At 39.3% G+C, this 20,995-nt stretch overlaps 1 pseudogene; it reads left to right on the top strand.

Moving 5' to 3' along the window:
• Window positions 1-18,193: 18,193 nt before the first annotated feature.
• Window positions 18,194-19,438, top strand: LOC139738828 (uncharacterized; annotated as a pseudogene).
• The last annotated feature ends 1,557 nt before the right edge of the window (window positions 19,439-20,995 follow it).

The following is a 20,995-nucleotide window of genomic DNA, read 5'->3' as shown; positions in this document are numbered from 1 at the left end:
CACATCACAAAGGGAACGAGTGTGCAAACATTTCTTTCTCAGTACTTTGGGAATTGGTTCCAAGCTTATTGAGTATACATTGAAGAAGTATGAAGGCCCGTTTGCACGAGAAGACAGGAGGGGAAAGTTACCGTCAGTGAACAAAACTTCAGAAGAAGATGTTAAAAAAGTATGTGAACACATTGATTCATTTCCTGTTGTTGAATCACATTACTGTCGTGCGTCTTCAAAAAGGAAATATCTGGACCCTTCTTTAAGCGTTTCCAAGATGTACGCAATGTACGAATCGTCTGTATCGAAACCAGTTTCCTTCGCAGTGTATAGAAACATTTTCAATTCCCAATATAATTTGGGATTTCATCATCCGAAGAAAGATGAATGTAACACATGTGCTTCATTCAATAATTCAACTCCGGAAGAAAGGGAAGTTAAAGAGCAGAACTACAAGAAACACATTGCTGAAAAGGAAAGTGCAAGAGAAGAGAAACAAAGAGACAAGGAACGAGCAAAGATCGATCCAATCTTTAGCTCCTTTACTTTTGATCTTCAGCAGGTCTTGACTACACCCTATGGCCAGACATCTTCGTTCTATTACAAGCGGAAAATGTCTACGTATAATTTCACTGTATACAACCAGGCTACTGCATGTGGAAATTGCTTTGTCTGGCATGAGACTACAGCGAAGCGGGGAGCATGTGAGATTGGCTCATGCCTCTTAAAGTTCATGCAGTCACTTGATCCTGATACCACACACATAAGTTTCTTTTCTGACTGCTGTGGAGGCCAAAATCGGAACAGAATTATAGCTTGCACTTTGCTATATGCAGTTCTGCACACTAATGTTGCCATCATTGACCATAAATTCTTGATCAGCGGACATACTCAAATGGAATGTGACGCGATGCATTCCTGCATCGAAAGGAACAAAAGGGGAGTGACAATCCATCACCCCGACCAGTGGATACCAGTTATTCAAACAGCAAGGAACAGGAATCGGTATGAAGTTACCCACATGACGAAAGAGGACTTCCTTGATCTGCGTCAGTTGACAACACCCTGTGTGAAGTACATGAAGAAGGACAGGGCTGGCAATCCCGTCAACTGGTTGAAAATTCGTCAGATCCGCGTACAGAGGACAGACCCCTCTGTCATCAAAATAAAGTATGATTTCAACGAAGACTTCGTAGAAGTTCGCGTCTCGGGCTCAAGTCGAAGAAATGACATGCGTCTGCCTCTGTTGTACAAGCAACATCTCGCCCTCTCAAGGGAAAAGAAGCAAGATTTGCTTAGTTTGTGCAAGGACAACATTATCCCATCGATGTATCACAGCTACTATGAAAACCTCACGACAGAGGTACAACAGTCTCAGAGTGATGAATCCGAGGAGGAGGAAAATGATGGACACATGCATCAAACATCCGAACAGTGAATCATATTGTAGGCCTACTGTTGTGGCTTGAACACAGACGACAGCACAAATACATATACAGCTGTAGTACTCTTGTGCATCGTTTGAATTCTACACATCTTGCGACTTTGACATTTCACAGACATGATCCAAATACTAGTATCATTAGTTGTATACAGTGTTTGGTGTATTTAGGGAAGTCTGCAAAAGGACTTTCTAACTTTAAGGCGGAGATACACATACAGTATATAACATGAGCCAACCTGATGTCTGCATTAGAGCCTATTAGCATATGGAATGGAACTTTAGATTTCATACTGCCTTACTTTGGTAAAAGGAATCAAGAGACATACCATCCAAATTTGAGTAGGGGAGACCCAGGAGACTTGAGCCACAAGGAGAGTTGATCCACCCCCTAAATCTCACACTTGCACTTTAGATAAAAAGTTAAAACTCCCTCTGCTGGTAGTGTACAATATAACTTTCTTTCCAGTTAAGTCAGCAAGATCCATGGTAACTCATGGGAGATTTTGTGAAAGGAAAACCAAATATCGCGCTGAAAAGTGGATTTGAGAGTTAGAGGTAAGACCCTTCTTATTATTCATATACTAGCAGTTACTTTGGTCGCAATATGGGCAACGCGTAGCCTCTGCATTGTTGATTATTTCTGATGTTTTTGGTTAAATATGATGCAATTGCTCTAGTGGTAGTTAAGTCACATGCAAAAATGGCCGACCTTTGGAGAGTTGAGCCACTCATCATGAGGAGACATGATCCATGGCTCAACTCTCCTTTTACCATTATCTTATTTATACAAATTTTTACTTTTCTTTCAGACAATGCCATAAATATACAAAAGGACATCAGACCGTGGGAGTGATCCAGGATTGCTCCAGCGAGGAGCAAAAGCAGTCGAAGAGTTGAACAGTGTTCGAGCTGCCGCTCGAGCATTTGGTGTAGATCGAATGACACACAAGAGATACATGGATAAATAGAAAAATGACCGTTTTTGTATAGGGTTCTTTATACATTGTAGAACCCTATACAAAAAGGGTCTATAAAGAATCTTAAATACGGGACAAGAAGAGGTCCTAATCAGCACATTTTTTCTAAGAGTGAAGGGCACCATCATTTGTTGTGTCATTATTGTTAAAGTTGTGTTGGTTCACACTGCAATCATGGTATTCTGCATTTCGTTGAATCTAACAAATCATTTGTTGAGGTCATTTTGTTATTTTGTATTGTTTTGCCAGGTAGATGGAAGAGTCAATGGTTGGCATTATGTTGTTCATATGACTACATTTTTTGAGCAGATATTGTTAACAATATGATATCATCGTCTGAAATTTGAAAGGATGTGACTGGAAAAGATGTGACTGTATTCAGGCAATTCTGGAAAGTTTTGTGGCCCCTTGTCTTTAGACATTGAATGAAACCCCATGGAAATTGAAATTCACAACAAAGAGGATGATACATAAATATCAATAGCATAGCCTGAAGCTGACTTGAGCTAAATGAAACAAATTGTCATGTTAATTTCCACGCACTACAATCTTTATCTCCTGTCCAAGGTTGCATATCTGTTTGAGCGAGTTCTGAAAAGCATTGTAAGATCTAAGTAAGGGTTATATCAGTTGTGTTTTAATGTTGTTTTAAAGTTTTAATGAAGCTGCCAATGGTTTTTCGCTTTCTCAATTATTGTCTTCTTGAGTAATGATTTCTCAAAGAAGTTATTGTGTTTTAAAGGGTGACACGACATACTCGTATGCTCCGCCGACAATTATTGCTCTGACATTAATGAGTATGATTGAGTTTTTGGGTCAGAGCAGGGTAAGCATTTGGATTAGGGTTAGGGTTAGGGTAGGAGTAAGGGTTTGTGTAAGCTTCAACATTAGCAATTCGTGCCGGAGCATTTGTCGCTGGAGCATATGTCATGGAAGTGTTTTAAAGTTATTGATTGTCGGCCCCAGGTAGCCAACTCTAAGTCAGAACATTTCGATGACATCATCAATTTGTCTACAACTTGTAAAGCCTATCTTGAAGTTCTTTCTATCTGAAAAAAAAAATCATAGTTCTCTGTTAGAGTCATAGTATTTCAATTCACAAAATAGTGATATTCGATAAGAACAGGACATTAAATGTATTTATGCGGGCCCATCCTCACGAGATATACGACTTTCCCACTCCCTAGTACAGTGTGGCACAACTCTCCCATGGGTGGCTCAACTCTCATTGCGGGTATGCTCAACTCTCCTCGTCCTACAGGAGACTTGTGCCATTTGACATCTTTTTTTGAACGGGTTCTTATTCTGAAATGCAATCACCTTCCGTATAATTAACAAAACTGGATTATGACTTATGATCTTAACTTCCAACCATAAGAAAGTCTTCAGCCCAAAATACAATTAGGGGAAAATATGACAAATTATGTAAAAAGTGGCTCAACTCTCCTGGGTCTCCCCTAATTGACGTTTTTATATTACACCTAATGTGCTCTTCTTCCAAGTCAAATTTAATGCACAAACACTCACCTTGCTCAGAGATATAATAGGTTATACATTGTGATATTCCATTGATGCCCTTGCAAATTTGAGACACATTTTGGTCATTACAAGGAGTATCACTTTTGTCGCTTACTTCGTTTTGCCCAACTAGGGCACCACATTGAAGGGAGAATGCAATGACTTGGACTTGGACATTACTTAGATTGAACACGTAGGCCTGTACTTAGAAAATACAGTAAGTATGTACACATTTTTGGATAAATTAAAATGTATTCTAGGAATTCTGTTTTTCCATTGGTAATTCGAAATATTCAAAATTAAGTGCAAATAAGGACACTAACAATAATTACAGAAATACCTGGTATAATGTGTGCTTGTGTGACAATTGTATCATAATAAATTACAAAACGAATTGAATCGAATCTGCAAATCCTCAAACCTTGGGAAATTTGAATACATGTCTTCTTGTATTTCAAAATATTCCGATGAACTTGATGAGATTTGGGGTTTTTCGCCCAAAGTGAAGAAAATTTATGCTTAATTTACACCATTATCTTTATTTTTTGAAATGTAAGTATTGGAAGAATGTGACATGCCCTGCAAAATTACAAATGTGTTGTTTGAAAATTGATTTCTAAGTTGCAATTTGAAATGCCACGATTTCACTTTCTTAGACTACTTTCACAACATAACTAATAATTGTGATTAGCATTTGGATATTCTGCGATGCAATGACAGCAAGGAGAGCATGAATTCATATTAATGTAAATAAAGGCAAGAACAGTAAAAAAATGTCAACAAGTTTTGAAAAAGTATCATAGTTAGAGACGCGAGTATATACCTGGCAGAATGTCATCACAAGTCCTGCATAGATGCAACACTGTGTATTATTCGAAATGTATTAATCTAATTGTCGATTTCACTTTCGTAACTATATCTGCACAGCATGAACAAGAAAGTGAATAATATTTTGATATTTAGCATTGTTTCATATTTTATGCCTCCGCCAACGAAGTGGCCGCAGGCGTTATGTTTTCGGGTCGTCCATCCGTGCGTATGTCCGTCCCATTTTGTTTTTTTCAATATCTCAAGAACCGTGATGGTTTGACATCAAACTTAGTATGAGGGTATATGGGGGGGGGGGGGGGGGGGGAATAATACTTTGGTTCGATTTTGGGGTCATTGGGTTAAAGGTCAAAGGTCACAGAGGTCATTTTGTGGAAAAATGAGGTAACTTTGAGAAAATAAATAAAATGAATTTAATTGTATTAACTGCCTTAAAGATGGTTCGTTCCTTGAATAGCTATGCAACATCGTAAGTTGATTAAAATGTAATTTTAGACAATCTGAAGCTTTCACGTTTGGAATCTTGATGTATACACGCAAAACATTATGCCGTTAAATTTCAAACGACCTTTTTTCATACCTCGAAACAAATATCAGTCTGTATTACAGTCCCTATTTGTAATTATGTAATGATGTGTGAAGTCCTTATTTTTACCATATTATTACAATATTTTCCAAAATATCTTCTACAATAATGAATAATATGTTCAACATTTGTTTTTTTTTTCAAATTATACGCAGAAACCTATTATTTCAACAAATAAACATGTCAATTGTCTGAGCAAGAACTATCAATCATGTATTGTTTATGTGTATTATTTGAATTTCGCGTGACTTATCGACTTCAAATTTTGAATATATAGCTTAAAAGTGTCATGTCAGGTAGACCGATGCCGCAATTTAAATGTTAATTGGCTGTATATATATATATATAATAAACTCATTTGAACATACATGGTGTTTGATTTGATTTCATTGTTGGTATTTCATTGGTCAGCTACATTAGACCATTAAAGCACAAAGATAGCTTTGATAAATCTGAAAACCTTTGAAAAATACTTCTCAAAAAATTGTAGTATTAATTTTGATCATGATCATTGTGCCAAGTCATTGAGCAGTAGTAATTGCTCTAAATTTCTTCATTAATTTCTAAATAATTTATGTGAGTTATTTAAGAATGGTCTCGAGGGCATTCGAATGAATACATGCACATTATCAGCTATAGTTTACAAGGTGTAACTATGAATAAATCGTTAGTCTAATATTTGTTCAAAGCGTGAAAATTATTTAGAAACACTTGCGAGAATGTCTTAAGATATAAAGAGCAAGTTCTATTTTATTTTCTGTTTTTCATTCCCAAAACTATCTCTGTGCTTAGTACCAGACCACATTCAAAATTTTCTCGTACAATATACATGTATTATCTATGCGTAACTCTTGATTATTTTTTTCTTTAAAAATTATGAATTATGTACCAAATGAAATAACCAATGCTGCAAAATATTATCCCCTTTTGTCACGGGCAAAATATGTTGAAATAGCTTGCAGGAATTATCTAAAGGCAAAATAAGCTGCAAATCCTTAAATTGGCAACATAATTCTATACACTGTTGTAGGTGCAAATTGGCAACTTTTTCGATTGGAAAGGATTGCCACATGTTTTTATGCCATATTGTATACACAAAGCATACATTTTCATAGAATTGACTTAGAAATGAAGAAATTTATGTTGCTAATTTTAATACTAAAAAGCGATTGATGTCCTCTTAGGAATGTGGTCTGGTATGCATGGGGTTAATGCATTTCTCACAAATACAATATATTGAATCCTATAATTTAGAATTTTCCAGTAATAAAATGGGGATAAGGCCCCACTACAGTATATAAAAGACACGACTGATAAAGCCTAGCAGTTACGTTAAAATCACTATTGGGTACAGACAAACTTAATGCACACATGTTATGGAGTGACAGTACCCTTTCAACACCGTCAGTTCGTGCGATGTTAAATGGCAAGAAGGGGTTATCGACGCGCGCTTTAGCGTTAACCCCTTTTTGCCATTCAAAAGCACGCGAAGATATGGCTGTATTAAGGTTACTAATGGAAAAATTGTAATTACTCAAAGATTTAATGAGGATTATCGCTGAAAGTACGCTTGTAAAGTAATTAATCGTTAATGTACACTATATATAAGAAATGAAGGAATCAACCTTGATTAAACCCAATTTTGAAGCCAAAAAACCTTTAAAGTCGATTATCTCGAAAACTTTTTTCGCGCAGCCCCGCGTAGCTCGGATGCGTTAACCCCTTTTTCCATTGAGGCGACGATATCTTTGCCCCCCCCCCAAAAAAAAAGAGATTTAAAATCCTCAATATAATCAATTTAGTTGGTTTTAGTAGTTGAATTGATTTTTCATGACTTTCATGATCATGAATGTACAATGTATATTCATTTCTCTACTCAGATCCCTCCAAGAATTAAGGCTAAACTTACTGACTGAGAATGAATTTCTATAATTTGAACTTAATTCAGCTGGTCTTTTTAAAAACATTATTGTTGGTCTATTGTATTATGTTATACATTATACATTATATTCAATGAACTGCTACATCAACTCTCTGAGCGACAAGGAACTAATGAAGAAATATCGGATCACTAGCAATGGTGTCATGTATATTGTTGACATGCTAGATGACCATCTACAGCGAAACACAGCAAGGAACCATGCCATCCCCAGAGAACTGCAAGTATTAATTGCACTCAATTTCATGGCGACCGGTTCAGTATTTGATTCTGTGGCATCTATCCACGGTGTACACCAAAGCAAAGTCTCCCAGTGTGTGCATGCTGTTGCCGAGGCCTTGTGCCAGCAGAAGAACAATGTTAGTACATTTATTTGCCTTTATAAAAGTTTATTTTGTATTTTAGGCCTACCTACCTACATTTTGTACTTTCAACCAAGCTGCTATATCATCAAGATTGGCTCCGGGTTGGAAAAATCCATATCTATGAACTCAGTCAGAATTCTGGTCATTGAGAAGGTACAAAGTCTCAGTCTTCATAAGGAATTGGAAAAGGCAGTAGCTGGTGTAGGTCCTTGGCAATAAGCACAGTAGAAAATGTTGAGAATTTTAATTTGGACAATGTTTTATTAGATATACAAAACACATTTGATATTGATTTAACGGAAACTGAAAGTGATGTTACAGGTTTTAATGATGTAAAAAAAAATATAATTTACTCAACATCATGCTAATTACTTTATGCACCACACTGTATTGTAACTCAGACTTTAACTGACAGTGCTATTCAAAGTATTCAAATTGATGTCGAATAATTTGTCTTGTCAACAAATTTCAGGTCATCAAATTCCCTCAAGATCCTGAAGTTGTGGCTGAAACTGTGCAACAGTTCCACAATATCACTGCATTTCCCAGAGTTGTTAGCGACATTGACTGCACACACATTGGTCTACATGGATGCCACCTTGGGGATGATGACAGTGTGTACACCAATCGAAAGGGACGATGTACGATAAATGTACAACTAGCAGGTGATGCCAAGTTCAAGATGTCGGTTGCAGTGGAAAATGCTGAGAATTTCAATTTGGAGAACTTTTCAATAGACATACATGCCAAACAGATTTGATATTAATTTCGCTGAAACTCAAGGTGATGTTGTAGGCATCTGTCATCTTACATTGGAGAGGAAGATAAAGATGAACTGAGATGTCAGATTGACCCTCTCAAGAACTCTTTGCGCTTTATTAGAAACATCAGTATTAAGCGCTATATAAATGTTATTCATTATCATTATCATTAACTCTGATGTTGAGGGTTTGGATATTTTCAGGGGAGTCTGATTTTTTGGGTACAAATTCTTTCAAGGATATTGATATCAAATCAATTGATATCAAGGATAATGCCCCAAATTGTCCCCCAATATACCGCTGGGCTCAATGTCTGAACTGCAGATGAGAGATTTCATCAATTTCATTATAAATGATCAAAAATATTCTTGATAATACTAATTACTAGTATTATATCATTAAAACTTAACATAATTATTTCAAAATGCTTAAAATCTTCATTATTGCTAAAAATTGCATCAATTAAAGAATTAATCGCCTTGAACAGGTTAACCAAAGTTGCAGAATATGGCTATTACCAGGAGAGAAAGATTGAGAAACGTTTTGGGAATATAAGATTAAAGGTGATGGTTAAGTTGGTAATATGTTGAATTCAGCTGATTGGTCCTCTCAAAGGATTACTGGATCACTTTCCACTGAATCGACCCCTATAAATTGTTTCCTTCTTCTCAATTCTCATCTGTAGCATTGATGCCTATGACAGTACGTGAATGATGAACACCGAGCCCCGAATTCCACCATGAAAAAGATAAATTTTGAGGGGTGTCCTCATCTTTGTCTGTTTGCCGCAAGGCAAATAGAGCAAGGGGAGGAAATTACATACACATACTCAGATGAGGGAAACAACCTCCCCTGGAGAGAGGTAACTTTTTGGTGTGCTTGAAAGTTTTCCTTGAGGGAAGTAACTTTTTGATTTGCTTCGCAACTTTTTGTCTCTCCTGAACAACACATAATTAACTTTTGAATCTAAACTTGCTTTATGTGTTTAGGATCGTTCTCTACATATTGCTCTGTATTCATGATATTTGTTTTTACTCAAGATGTACACCGTATGTATTTTTCACTTTTTACCATTATTCATGTAATCTATGTATGTGGACCCCTATGGAAACCAGCAATAAATGAAGTGGCAATAAATTCAATCAATCAATCAAACAATCACATAGTCTAGAGTACAAGAGAAAATGAATTGATATCAAGTAAGGTTTATATGATGTGAAAAAAATAATTTATTCAACATCATGGTAACTACTTAACAAGAACCATACTGTGAGTATTCTACTTTAAACTTTTACTGACAATGTTATTCAAAGTATTCAAATTCATATCAAATTATTCGTCTTGACAACAAATTTCAGGTCATCAAATTCCCTCAAGATCCTGAAGTTGTGGCTAAAAACTGTGCAACAGTTCCACAATATCACTGCATTTCAGAGAGTTCTCAGCGTCATTGACGGCACACACATCGGTCTCCATGGATGCCACCTTGGGGACGACGACTATGTGTACACAAATCGCAAGGGAAGATGTACTATAAATGTACAACTAGCATCTGATGCCAAGTTCAAGATGTCAGTTGCCGTGATGAATGTTGAGAATTTCAATTTGGAGAACTTTTCAATAGACATACATGCCAAACAGATTTGATATTAATTTAGCAGAAACTCAAAGTGATGTTGTAGGTATCTGTCATCTTACATTGCCAAATCTCAGAGAAGAAGATATAGAAGAACTGACAATTCAGATTGATCCTCTCAGGTACTCTGATGTTTTAATAGGGATTAAATATATACGATTTGTGGTACAAATTCGTACATGGAGAGAAAATAGAACAGGTGACAGACAAGTAAGAGATTCAAATGAATGTTGCTCGGACATCTGAGTTGGAGCAACGCAGACTCCATCAGTTACTAATGGAAGAAGAATTGGGGGATCGGAAACCAACTCAACTCCTACGTCGAATGAAGCAGCTGCTGGGTATTCGCGTATTTGACGACAGCATTCTTTAGCAGGCATTCGTCCAGCGTATTGTAATGTGTATTTAGGACATTTTGATAATGTCTACATTCAGTTGTATGAAACTAGCTCAGTACTCCTGAGCCCATCCCACCTTTAAAATCATCCTCCTTTTAATGAACCATCTTGTATAATTTCTCCCAGTCTGCAAACCTTCCCTGATTTCCTGAATGCTTCCACCTCCCTGGATCATGTCTAAATCATAGGCTCTCAAAGGATTAGACCACTTGTCATAGACTTCTCCCCAAACAGGTGCTCTCATTCAGACCAATTATGACCCACTCAGCTTCAAGGTTCATTCGGCTCCCCCACTGGCTCCAAACATCCAGGCCAGTCCCATCTAAAACATGACCCTCCCCCAAGCTAACTTTCCCTCCAAAAATGACTTCCCCCTCATATGATTGGTCCAAGTACCACACCCACTTCTCTACCAAATTTGCTGATGTGTCGAGAAGCACGCTGGCCATAAGATCAGACTGGACATTCATGTAGAGAGCTGGTCAGACGGTCATCGAGTAAAGACCGATCCTTTAGTTGCTCGATTCTCATACACTGGCAGCACACATTACCTTTTGCCTGTTCATCGTTGTTGTCAATAAAGGAGCAATAGCTCTTTTGAACGAAGAACCTTGTGTACGAGCTCATCCTTTTTTCTGCAAGTACCTCTGGAGATATACACTATATATTACAGTATGCCAACAAATGTGCAGCAAATCATGGCTACGTCGAGCGATCCGCTGATCGTCATGCAGGAAGCAGAGCATCAGCAACGTACCTCAATCTCAAAATGGTACACTCTACTGACACTCGTTTCGACACTCTCGTTTAGTAGCATCCCTCAATTACTCAGTCAGTCTACACACCGTCTAGCTTCACGCACTCAATCACCCGCCACATCGAGACTCGAATTCCCCCATCTCCGCTCGAGCACGTTGTCTCGCGTCTGATCGCCTTGAAGCAGCAAGACAGGAATTCAGTCACATGCTGGAACTCGGCATCGTCCAACAATTAAAAAGTAGCTGGTTGTCGCCCCACCGGATGGTGCCGAAAAAGTCCATCAGCGACTGGCGACCATGAGGCGATTACCGCGCTCTCCAATGGGATGTCAATTGTATCATTGCTCATTTGCACAGTCCACTACAGAGGAGGCATGACTGTTACTTGCTACTTAAGGGAGTCAGATCTCTTGTAAGAGCTATGACAATACTCATTGACCACGACGGCAGTGTCTCATGCATACTGATATATATGTATAGTGCCTCTGCCTACCCTATGAGGGCCCACTTTCAGTGTCATTTCAAAGGCAACAGCCTCACAGGAGCCCAGCAGGAAGACAAGAAAATTGAGCTCGGTACGAGTGACTGTAGATTGGCTCTTTGGAGACAACTTAAACACATTCAGACTGACAGATGCAAAAAAAAAAGTAGTTAAGTTGGAAATTCGGCACCAAACAAGTTGAGGTGTTTGTTGGTAACATGGACCGAACCTGAGAATCCGCAAGTCCTACAGGCAAGCATTGAAACGAGGCCATCTTATACGCCTGACTCGCAGAGCAGTTGGCAAGTGCAGGTTACGTATGTCCCACGAGATTGGGCAGCCTGCCAAGAAAAAATGAATTGGACTCGGTCACAATATAAACGCTTGCAAGATAAGGCTCAGAAGTTAGGACAGGGCACTGAGGATGATCTGCCCTTCTGGTTTAAAGTAAAGAAGCACTGTTTTTGCTAGCGTTAAAGTTCACAACAGCAATTTCAGCTCATGCAGTCGTTCATGCCTTTACTGAGGAACTTCAACTGCAGAACTGCTGCCGCTGGTGCCCGACGGAGACGCAAAGGCTGGCCAGCACTGTGTGGTGCGTGTGCGATAATTGCACACGAATGCCAACGGCCAGGGAATGTGTTTGTTGTAGAGACATTGGCCGCTGCCGAAAACTCCAACCAAATGGTTGTATCACTGCCAACGCAGATTTCAACATCGTGTGCCTGACACCTGTGGTCTTACGTGTTTTCCATGCTGCCCAGTGGTACATGCGATGAGGAGCTAGAGGCGGAGAACCATCAAAAGAGTTGGAAAACAAGTAGGTCTTGATCAACAAAATTGTAACTTCTAATACTAGAACAAGTCACTAGATCCATCAAAGAGAAAGGGTATCTCCCCAAAATTGCAGCCAAGATGAAAAGATCTTTATCTCATACTTTCCACGCTATCAGACGTAGTATTTCGAATACAAGCCACTCTGAGATATAAACCAGTAGTAGTACATAGCGATCGACTCAAGCCCTATCGAGGCAAAGAATTAGAAAAATGGGTGTGGAAGAATCCATCACACCCCACAGTTGAATGTGACAAGGAAAAAGAGGATGAGGTGTTAGCTGGAGAAAACGAAGAGAGAGTAAAGTAGAAGAAAAGACGTCTAGTGAAATAGACAAAACCGAGGAACTAGTTTCCCATCCCCCTTCCTCCCCATTGGACAAATCCATTGATATACGTACCTGATGTACATAATGATCAAGGAAGTGGATACAGTGGCAGTCCATGCTTCTCACTAGACCAGAATAGAAATTCGAGGTATCCAAGGCGATGCAGAAGCCCCCCCCCCCAAAGTACTTACAAGATTATGAGAAGTAAGTCATCAGTTAACTTACCCTATGACAAGCCCTTGTACTTATACATTTCTCCCTTTCATTACAAATGGCCAACCAGTACCGCCTAACGAAAGAAAATGTGTGCCGCATCTGCACAGCCGAGTTACAGCAGATGGCAAAACTATTTGATCATCTGCACCAGGCCCATAACATTGGGTCAAGCAAAGTGCACAAGTGCAGAAATTGTTCTTATGAAACCTGTCGCTGGAGCAAACTGAACCACCATATTAGTACATGTACCAAACACATGAATCAAACAAGTGCAAGCAAACCTCCTACATTCCGATCCCGATCCCGATCCCGGTCCCTACTATGCCAATCCTCGAGCACTGTATTAAGCGCTCCATGCGAAAAGAGCACCGTAGAATCTAAAGAGACGAAACCTACAAGTCCCGCAATATCTCTGGCTTGCACACCTACTTTCTCTATTTCCCCGCCAAGGAAAACTGGCAAACCATTAGCCATGCTAATGTGAAGCATGTCGGAATCCGAATCGTCCTAATCGGAAGAAGAGGACGAGGATATGAATACCTTTGGTAAACCCCCTACCCCAGCCCTGTCTCCAGCTTCCTCATTCCTGCCCCAAGGAGTCGTAGTGATCACAGGACACAGCACCATCCCGTCCAGCAAAATCCTGGCATCGATGCAGGAGCAGAGGACCATAACTTACCATTTCAATAGTAGGGTTATTTGTCCATCTGAGGTCACTGACATCTACCCCGTCCTTCTTCAGGCATTCTTGGACAAACAAGTAGACTGTCATCACGGACTGGAGACCAGCAGCCCTGAATGGGTTTTCCCTATTTCATATCATTCCAGATAACTTACATAATGATTGTTTGTTTTGATCGGCCACTTTAAATTAAGCAAATGGTGTTTTGGGGACTTGGATCCGAGGAGGATTCACCAGCAATGTCAGGTATGGACAACTTTGATAGCAAACATTTTGGTTTATTTTTGTTTAGATTTACATTAAAGCAGCACCATGCAGCTTGTAAAATTCAGTCATACTTTCGTGGTTATTACCTCAAAAATGTAGTTGGAATAGGAATCCTGTCACTGAGCAAGAGCACAGAAGTATCAGACATCTTCACGGCATGCGGTATACCATGCACACTGAGACTGCACTCAGCAGAACACAATGTTTTCAGGGGGGCATCGTTTGATCCGGTAGGTAGTGTGCCTCCACAGAAAGGGCAAAAGCGGACACAGCATTCTTTGCAAGACAAAATTAAAAGTCTTGGGGCAAGTGTTCAAAAGGATTTGCCAGGCAGAACACAAGGACGTTCTACAAAAGTGTACAATGTTCTTGTTAATGCTGCATCTATAATGAAGACAAAAAAAAACTGCCTGAAGTTGTACAAGAAGGACACAGATGGAGATATCCCACGCATGATTATTCCTTTGTGTTTTAACATATTTCTGATAGTACAGCCCAGTGGACAGAGGGGTTGTATTCTTTTTAAATCTATGGTCTGATACCGTAATCCAGCGACAATTGGACGGAACTGTCGGGAATAAGAGGTGTTCTGTGATATGGCCACAAGAATGGAAGAAGCCGGATACCATCGGACTTCCGATCAGCTTCGGGACAAATTGAAGAAGCTAAAAATGAAGTACAAAGATGTGAAAAAAAAGTAACAAGAAGAGTGGGGCAGGGAGACAGACATGCCCCTTATTCGACATCTTTGACGATGAAATTGGTCATCGACCATCTATCTAGGAGTCAAACTGACCACGGAAAGCAACATCATCCCTTCCGGCAAAATCCTGGCATCAAAATCCTGGCAGGAGAAGAGGACAATTACATACCACTTAAATGGCAGATCTTAAACTTCGCGATCTTTTGCCAGTCTGACCACGCCTAATGTGACCTTTGAGAGAGGGACAGAGTGCCTTACATTGATATTTACAGAACTGTCTGAAAATTTCAGAGGAGCTGAGATTGTTTTCTCTTTGATACTCCCATGGTGGGATTGTCAAGAACTTTATGAGAACTCGGTGTACTATAATGAGCAGGTCATAAGCTTATCACGTTCTTTACCCAGGCTACAGTTGTATTTGATTGTACATAAGATTTTGCCACATTTTGCATTGGATGGACTTCACCTATCTTCATTTGGCCAATGTCTATTTGCGTATGATTTAGAGTGTTTTATATTGCAGCATATCAGTAGTGTTTCATGCGTATCACCGCAAACACCCTCATTCATAATTCCCTTGGAACGAAAGAAGCATTATGTGCCAAAGAAACCCTATAAGCCAAAATTTGACTGGAAAGAGACAGACCTAGATTTGTATATTTACAGGAGGAAAGAGAAGAAAGGTTAAAACTAACGACAAGTATAAAAAAATCTCACCATCGTCCACCCTAGAACGCATCCATGCTGTGAACAATGAGATGGATTTGTTGTGTAATGGACTGAGAAAGTAAAGTTCACTGGCACTGACAGCTTTGGCACAGTGGAAATATGGCCAGGCATTAGACAGAAGAAAGACCTGATTCAGACGACATTCACAGATTCTCCAACAACCTCAAATCTGATATAGATGGAGTAATGCACAGGCTTGATCATGGAGCAATAAGTGAGAATGTACATGAATGTATCCATCCAATTAGAATACAGACATTTGGAGGAATTGGTTCTAGCAAGATTAACATTCATTCTTCAATAAACGACGGGCAGGTGAAATGGAACAGCTGAGGTACGTTATTCACTGATGTCAAGAATGTCAAGAGCATTGCGGCTAAACCTACCCTTGGACACGAAGAGTTGAGAAAAGCACAGCTTAAGATGAAACCCTAGAATGGTTAATAAGAGCCAGCGAAAAAGGAGATGTGAGACTGGCATGGGAAACTATTTCCCATCTACAAGCTTATACCAAATCTTATGGCCTGGCCTGTACCTTCTCCTTTCCCCTCAAAGAAAAACTCTCAAACCATTAGCAATGCTATTAATGCAAAGCATGGAGGAATCCGATTCATCCGAATCAGATGATGAGGATGAGGAGGTGCATACCTTCAGTAAACCCCCTACCCCGGCCCTGTCTCCAGCTTCCTCATTCCTGCCCCAAGGAGTCGAACTGACCACAGGACACAGCACCATCCCATCCAGCAAAATCCTTGCATCAATGCAGGAAAAGAGGACCATAACTTACCATTTCAATGGTAGGGTTATTTGTCGATCTGAGGTCACTGAGATCAACCCCGTCCTTCTCCCTGTTAGAGATTTTGTTGTGGTCACGGTGCTGGTTTAATGCTGCTACTATAGCTATAAGATAAAAAACACAACACGTAGCAACGTTCACAGCTGATCGTTGGCCACGTGATAACAACTATCCCTTCTGTTTTATCGCACACGTGCACTACTTGCAGCCAAACTTCTCGATCTTAAGATCAAGAAGTTTGGCTGCCAGTGTGACCACACGACAAAAGATCAAGAAGACTTCCCGATCTTAAACTTCGCGATCTTTTGCCAGTCAGACCACGCCTAATGTGACCTTTGAGAGAGGGACAGAGCGCCTTACATTGATATTTACAGAATTGTGTCTGAAATTTTCAAAGGAACTGTGATTATTTTCTCTTTGATACTAGCACGGTGGGATTGTCAAGAACTTTATGAGAACTCGGTGTACTATAATGAGCAGGTCATAAGCTTATCACGTTCTTTACCCAGGCTACAGTTGTATTTGATTGTACATAAGATTTTGCCACATTTTGCATTGGATGGACTTCACCTATCTTCATTTGGCCAATGTCTATTTGTGTATGATTTAGAGTGTTTTATATTGCAGCATATCAGTAGTGTTTCATGCGTATCACCGCAAACACCCTCATTCATAATTCCCTTGGAACGAAAGAAGCATTATGTGCCAAAGAAACCCTCTAAGCCAAAATTTGACTGGAAAGAAACAGACCTAGATTTGTATATTTACAGGAGGAAAGAGAAGAAAGGTAAATTAACGACAAGCAAAAAAATCTCACCATCGTCCACCCTAGAACGCACCCATGCTATGAACATTGGAGATGGATTGTTGTGTAATGACTGAGAAAGTAAAGTTCACTAGCACTGACAGCTTTGGCACAGTGGAAATATGGCCAGGCATTAGACAGAAGAAACACCTGATTCAGACGACATTCACAGATTCTCCACCAACCTCAAATCTGATATAGATGGAGTAATGCACAGGCTTGATCATGGAGCAAGTGAGAATGTACATGAATGTATCCATCAAAGTAGAATACAGACATTTGGAGGAATTGGTTCTAGCAAGATTGACATTCATTCTTCAACAAACGACGGGCAGGTGAAATGGAACAGCTGAGGTACGTTATTCACTGATGTCAAGAATGTCAAGAGCATCGCGGCTAAACCTACGTACCCTTGGACACGAAGAGTCGAGAAAAGTACAGCTCAAGATAAAACCCTAGAATGGTTAATAAGTGCCAGGGAAAAGGGAGATGTGAGACCGGCATGGGAAACCATTTCCCATCTGCAAAATCCTGATATCGATGCAGGAGAAGAGGACCATAACTTTCCATTTCAATAGTAGGGTTATTCGTCGGTCTGAGGTCACTGAGATCTACCCAGTCCTTCTCCCAGCATCATGGGACAAACAAGTGGACTGTCATCATGGACTGAAGACCAGCAGCCCTGAATAGGTTTCCTCTATTTTATATTATTCCAGATAACTTGAAAGAAAGATTGTGTGGTCCGACATTCTGCCCCAAATGATATACGACTCTTTTCCAAGAGACAGTCAAAACACAAACTGGAACTTTTATACTTGAATACGACTGAAGTAACATGACAAAATGACAGTTTCCGTAATATAAATAGATGAAGAGTACGTATGACCAATTGTATGCCAACGCATGATTGTACTTCTCCTCAAGAAAAGAAAGAAAGAGGAATTTGTACGACCTCGATCAGCATTTTAATTTTTCTGGAATGAAATAATAGGAAAAGGAATGTATGTTTTGGTTAAATTGTTAATTTTGCTGGGTCGTTTGAGTTGTACAAGGTAAACATCATGTTATAGAATATTAGGGACATTCAAATAATACACACCCAAACCACAACCAATCAGATCTACACCATTTTCCACAAAGGGATAGGAATATGGTAGCTACTGAAATGCAGTATCACAAAATGTGCTACAGAAACTTCACACGTTGTGTGACAGATCCTCTGAGCAGCTCAACAGGCATGGATTTCCCAGATGAAGGAGACATTCATTAAAGGACAAGTTCACCTTCATGTACATGTGGATTGAGTGAATGCAACAATATTAGTAGAACACATCAGTGAAAGTTTGAGGAAAATCCGACAATCCGTTCAAAAGTAATGAATTTTTTAAGTATCTGCGCAATTACTGCTGGATGAGAAGACTACTACAGTGTGTGATGTCACATGCGTACAACGATATAATGAAAATAAAAAGAGAATTCCACAAAATTTTACTTTTTGAATAAAGTGCACATGTCTTGGACTTGTTACTGATGTATGTTAAGGATAATATTATTCCCCTTGCCTTCTGAAAGAGAGAAGTCGAGTGTTCTTTTGTTATGCGAGAAAAGTGAAAATAAGGTGAATTTTCTTTATACTTTCTTTATACCGTTGTACTCATGTGACATCACAAGCTATTGTAGTCTTCTCATCCAGCCATGACTGAGCAGAAACTTTAAGAATTCATAACTTTTGAACGGATTGTCGGATTTTCCTCAAACTCTTACTGATGTGTTCTACTAATATTGCTGCATTCACTCAACCCACATGTCTATGAAGGTGAACTTGTCCTTTAATAGTTTCCTTCCAACATTTTGGCGATATCGTTGAGAAACGGATCACTTGAGGAAAAGAGCTGCTGTGCCTCGCATTTCTGAAGCAAACTTTTGTTTGCGCTGTGAGGAAAAATGAAGATCAAGAGGCATCATCATAGAAGACAACCCCGACTGAAACAGCAACTGATGGAGCGCTTCCCAGACATAGAAGACAACCCCGACTGAAACAGCAACTGATGGAGCGCTTCCCAGAACTCATATTTGTGTCTCCGAGGAGAAAAAATGAAAGTGACATCATGACAACAAGTGAGAGGGAAGCAGCAGCTCTTGCCGAGCATGCAGTGAAGGGTAAAGGGACTCGCGCCAGTGAAGACTCACAGTCACTGGTGTGAACTTGTTTATGGTCAATAAGAACGCACTGTTAGTGTTACACTGCAAAAGTACGAAATTGAATAGAACACAGAACACAGTGTAATTTCCATTTCATACGTGTGGCAAGAACAGTAACTTTTCAAAGAATTGTTCACTCTTTCCTAAGATATCTAAGTTGCCATACATCAGCAAAAGAATGTCAATTTTTGGATTTCTCATGTTCACAAACAAGCAAGAATTAATCTCCCCAAGGGTATCTCTGAACTTAAAAGTATTCTTGAAGGAGGGTGCTAATTTGCTTTCCCTAAGTATGGCATTGTGAAACTTCCATTGTGCAGTTTTTGTTGTTGTTTCTTTTCTCATTTTATATACCAGCGGATAACAAAGTACAGTCGCTTTACAATGACTAATTACAACTGATACCAGGACTCTTTTGGACTTACATTTGCAATGCTGTAAAAAGTTTTTAAAAAATGCTGAAATAAGTGTCGTAAAGACACCGAAGGAAAAATGCCAAGTGAAACAGAGCAGGGGAAGGGTATGGGAGGGGAGATTATACCCCCCTCCCACAGTAGGGACGTTTTATAAAAAAACAGAGTACAAACGTCGCGTTTATGAAGCAATATGTTTAATTTCCTAGAAATTTGCTTTTAAATGTTCTATCGGAGAGGTACAGTCCCATTTTTTTCAGATCGCGAATTATCCCAGAATACCAGGATTTTGGGCACTCATGGATTATTCATATGCTGCCGCACGGTTTGGTGAGATTCTCTCTCTTGTACAAAGTGAGTGAGCATGTGCCTCCTCTGCAAGAAATGTCAGTTTAAAATAATCACCTATAAAAATGCTCAAAGTAGACAATTCTAATGTTCACATATGTGTTATACTAATAAATAAGCTCTTACTTACTACCAGAAAATGTTTTGATCAGCCCTGCGCAATTTTGACGGTGAATGCGTAAACACAACCATTGTTCACCTTGTTTCAGGAGTAGTGAATTTTCGATCACACATGTCCACACACTCCCCTCAAGCGAGCACGCGTACTATGCATACACAATCCGAACATGTTTAGCTCCAGCTACTCGTATCTAGCAGCGGCAGCAGAGCCCGAGCTCGCGGCCAAGGAAAGGTGTTTTGCGCGATCTCAAAGTGATTGGCGAGTAGTGTCGAATGTATTCAATTTTCGAAAGAGGTGTTGTTTTATAATGAGATCTCGGCCTCCGATCACGCGATCGCCGCAAAATTTCGCCTGAAAATAGAGCCGGATGTCAACTTCAAGATTACATAGTCATACAAAAGAAAAATTTTGATTTTCTATTTTTAGTAAATTAATTATGCAAAAACCACTTACTTGCTCACATTTTGTAATCTTGTGGCCTTTCATACATCCATGAAATATGATGGAAATTTTGCATAGCTTCGCCTAAATGTTGATCCATTCGACAACTGCCTGTGAAAGACATCTGAATACTGAATGTAAAATGTTATACCCTGATAATAAAATCTCATGTTAGATCCAGCATGTAGTCTACATATCAGTGAAGCTGTAATCACATTCAAGATTTCTGTGTTTTGATTTTGTTTGCGCGAGACACTGTTGCTCCGAAATCTCTAGAGATATTTCTGCTTTCTTTATTTTCTTTTCTATTATTCGAAGTTTTCACAAGTTTGACTTGACAATAATCTTGACTAGAATGAAAAAAAAAAAATCTCTGAGGCAAGAGTTATCACACACAAAATATTAAGATATTTTGATATTGCTCCTT

The sequence above is a fragment of the Diadema antillarum genome, unplaced genomic scaffold (assembly GCF_040938485.1).
Source record: "Diadema antillarum isolate AM-2024a unplaced genomic scaffold, OU_Dant_1.0 seq00000769_RagTag, whole genome shotgun sequence".
Taxonomy (NCBI): domain Eukaryota; kingdom Metazoa; phylum Echinodermata; class Echinoidea; order Diadematoida; family Diadematidae; genus Diadema; species Diadema antillarum.
This window is presented reverse-complemented; position numbering and strand designations above follow the sequence as displayed.